This window comes from Vidua chalybeata (assembly GCF_026979565.1).
Source record: "Vidua chalybeata isolate OUT-0048 chromosome W unlocalized genomic scaffold, bVidCha1 merged haplotype SUPER_W_unloc_1, whole genome shotgun sequence".
In the NCBI taxonomy this organism is placed as follows: Eukaryota; Metazoa; Chordata; class Aves; order Passeriformes; family Viduidae; genus Vidua; species Vidua chalybeata.
In genome coordinates, this window is record NW_026530320.1 from 1,707,635 (window position 1) to 1,711,892 (window position 4,258).

A 4,258-nucleotide genomic window follows, 5' to 3' on the forward strand; every position below is an offset into this window, starting at 1 on the left:
CTCCCTTCCTCCCTTCCTCCCTTCCCTTCCCTTCCCTTCCCTTCCCTTCCCTTCCCTTCCCTTCCCTTCCTCCTGTTCCCAGCCCTTTTCTTTCCCCTTTTTCTTTTCTTGCGTTATCTCGGGGGTTTCTGATACTTTAAAGATTTTTATTCTCCTAAAATCTCCCATCCAGCATATTCTCTTTCTTTTGAATTGAACAGTTCCTTTGAATTTACAAATAAATTCAGAGCCTGACAAATCCAACTTTCAAAAGAGCCGCATCTAGGCCAATAAATGTGGTCAGGTCTTATTTCCTTCTTTGTCTATTCTAGCATACAAAATTGAATCATCTTTACTTTGTCCTTTCTACTTGTACAAGGATTTTTTTATCCCAGTTAGCTACCAATTCCCAGAGGACTATCTTGGCGTATCTCTTCTAGTACCCTTTTATTCCCTTTTTTTTCCTGTACTCAACTTACTGGTTTTCTGTCCCATTTTTCAAGATCTTATCTATTCATTCCTTGCATCTGTTTCCCACTTTCTCTAACAACCTAAATACCACCTTCTTCCTACTACAAAAAACCCCTTTCTCTCACAATCCAATTCAACACAATATACCTCCCTCCAAGGAGATAAAGTGAGGCTTAAAATAAACAACCTACATTACATATACTTTAATTAATCTACTTTTACTCACTTTTATTTCTCACTCATTCTCACACACATTCATTCACACCCTCAGGCCTGTTCATTCATACTTCTCGACTCCTGCTTAGCCGAGTTTTTGGTTCTTGGTGTCTAGCCCACCTGGACTATGTAAGGTACATTTTTTTCGACACCCCAGTACCTTAAGTACTGTCACCCCTAAGTTTCCCCACTGACTTAGGTTCAGCACTCTGTAAATTTCCCTTTTCTTTTATTGGACAGAGGAAGGAAACATTAGCAAACCTCTTAGACTTACACGAAGCGGATTCCTGTTGCCAGAGAATCACTGATCAGTGTAGGCCCCCACCCTGACTCATTCCACCTCCCCGAGGTTTGGCTATCCCTCTTCCCTAGAGATAGCCTCAGAGTCAGGGGTTCGGACTTACGCACCTTGCCCCAGCTGAACTTTCCACCCCCTGTACCTTGAGGAAATGGGCCACATGACTACCCCTTGCAGCCGCGGTGCTAAAAAGTCCTATGATACTGTAGCCCCCCTTGCCTTGGGCTGTCTGTGTGTGACTCACTCTCTTTCACCACAGCCCCCCACATGCCTGGGGAACAATGGCTTGTTTGTGGGTCACATACACCTTTTGCCATAGCCCCCCACCCGCCTGGGAAGCTGAAGCTGATTTTGCATGTGACTCACTCTCACATACAACAAGACAACAATAAGGTACATTTTACTTAAAATCTCTAGAGGCCCCTCCCTTTTTCCCCTGTTTCCTAGTGGATTGTTCTAGGAAACTCCTCTGCTCCCTTCCTCTGAGGGCTCCAACCTCTCCCTGGGACCCTGTCACAGTTACCCCGGGGCATTCTCTCACTCCTTTTATCACTCGCTTAGTCGCTTTACTGGCTGCTTTTCTCGTGAAAAGACGAAACCACAGCGTGGGAGACTCCTCATTCACGTAGCAGGTCTGTCTGAGATAACCAGCCTGCCTCTCATTCACACACATTCATTCCCCCATACCTGCCCCCCCGAAAAAGTACTTACAATCCTTTCTGGGTCTTTGTTTACATTTAGTCTTAGGGGACCAATTACCATGGTTTTAGGGAGCCTTTTCCCTTTTCTCTGTTTTGTTGTCTCTTTTTATCCACCAGTTGGAACCTGTGTCTGCCGATCATACCAGAAGAAACAGAGTGAGGCTGCCAAACTTGACAGGACGTGCCTCCCTCACTTGGAATCCTCTGAGGCCCCGGCAGTGAGGTGTTAAATCCGAGTCACAGCACCAAATTGTGAAAAATGCCAATCACTTGTTTTAAAATTTTAAAAGTTTAATAGTAATGAAATAGTTATAAAAATAGTAATAAAAATTAGAGCAATAAGAATTTGGACAGAGTTAGGACAATAAAGGACAATAAAAAGCAAAGAATTACGGACGTCCGGATGCTCTTGGGCACTAAGCCACAAAAGCATACCTTGCTAACAAAGGATTACCCCTTAAAAGCAATAGCCTGTTGCATATTTATATATCTCATACATGATGCAAACATTCTTTTCAAACAAAGGATGTCTTCTGCTTAGTTTCTGCCCCCCCCCCCCTTCATATTGTAAATCAATTTCTTGGCTCCTAGAAGTCTGGAAGAAGTCTGAACAGTCCCGATAAGGAGGTCGTAATTCTTCTCTTGGAATTTTTGGTGTCAATATGTGAAAAATTTCTTGGTTATCTGCGGGGAATGCTGGACTCCAGGACGGTTTGGGTGGGTGCTATCGAAGGATCTCTGAGGCCCGGTCTTTAGAGCATAGGGTTTATTATAAAGGATGAAGGGCCCTGCTTAGAGTTGCTAGCCGCAACTCGTGGCAGGCCCGGGGAGAGCGGGGGGGAGAGAGAGGGAGAGAGAGATGGTGCCAGGTGGGTGTCCCAGCAGGAAGGTCCGAGAGAGAGAGCGTCCGGTCCCTCGGCCACACCTTATCAGGGGGCTTCAAGGTGGGCTGGGACAGGACTTGGGCCAATGGGGTTACAGACATCGGATACTTCAGGGGAGGGTTACAGGTATGGATGAACCATACATTGGGGGTGAGACAGGACATTCCATTTGACCTTAGGATCTATCAGAAAGGGGGGATTGCATTATTGTTTTCGGGATGCTCAGTAATGAAGGTTTGGTATTTCAAACCTCGTTTTCATCTCGATATCTGTATTCTCTGATTCTTTTGCCAGGCCCTCATATTTATAGGGCCTTGCTATTTCATCTTCCCCAACAGTTATCTTGTCCATTTTTTGAGCTAGTTACAAAAAGTTTCTATTTTAATATTATGCTATAGCTTAAAAACTATATTTACCACACTACTTAAAAGAGATTAATACAGCATAACTTTCCAGCATAACACATATAGTATTCCTTTTGATATTTGCGAAAAGCCAATCATATAATATCTGTCTATAACAATTACACAGCAAATTATAGTTGCATAAGTTTAGTTATAGGTTCCTTATATCAATCCCTCCTTTTCTACACCATAGGCAAATTCTTTTGCCTTATAGGCAATACTGGATTACTTCGTATTGCATTTTCATGTGCTTCAAGCATGGCGATCATTACATTTATGTATTTCATTATCCTGAAAATCCAAATAAGCATAAACAATAATAAAACGAATCTTCTGCAAACTAAAATCAAAAGCACTATTATAGGATGGCAAAACATATTTAAGATTCCAGTGGCAGTAGTGGACCATCCAAAGAGCACTGTGGCAAGCACATTTCTCTCTCTATTGGTTCCCCCGGGCCACGCCACGCCCTGGGACCACCCCGGGACTGCCCCGGGCACCAGTGCCGTCCCCTACTGAGTCCCTATTGGCTTCCCCAGACCACGTGACACCCCCCGCTCCACCCCCCATAAAACCCCCATGCAGCCAAGGCCGCACGGCCATATTCCCCAATACAGGAATTGGGAGCACACCAATAAAATGCTCTCAGCTCCTGCCATGGAGAATTTTGTCCTTCCTTCACCCCCTTTATCGAGGTCCCTCGCGTGCAGCGGTAGAAATGGCTGACCCACCTTCCTGGAGTGCGCGGCGCCTGGGAACAGCGGTGGGACCGGGACTGGAGGAGCCGTGGTGCCCCACCAGGCATGGCAGCTGCTCCGGACCCGGGAGAAACAGCAGAACGCCACAGCCACTGATTGCATCCATAATTGTGCCTGTATACAGCTAAGGGCTAAAGAAATGTTTCCTTGAACTGTACTTAGTGCGGTTATTGTTAATTCATGATCCTGTTCCTCCATATTTTCCCACCCTGGTAATACTTTAGATAGTTTCTGAAATGAACAGGGCTAATGCCTTTATTAATGTTCAGCTCTTTATTAAAAAGATCAGCTGGGCAGGGGGCTCGACGCAGAGCTCGCCCCCGCGGTCATAGCTTTTCCCAGGCAGCCGAAAGGAAGGAGGTGTGCAGAGTCTGTCACTGGAGTCCCGAGCAGCAGCTGTCCTTTCTTCTTTCCTTGTGGCACACCGGTGGCCCGAGGATGAGGAGGCGTGGCATGCAGAGTCTGTTGCTGAAGTCCAGAACAACAGCTGTCCTCGCTCCTTCCCTGGTGGCAGCACCAGGGCTCTCTGTCTCTCTATCGCCCTGCT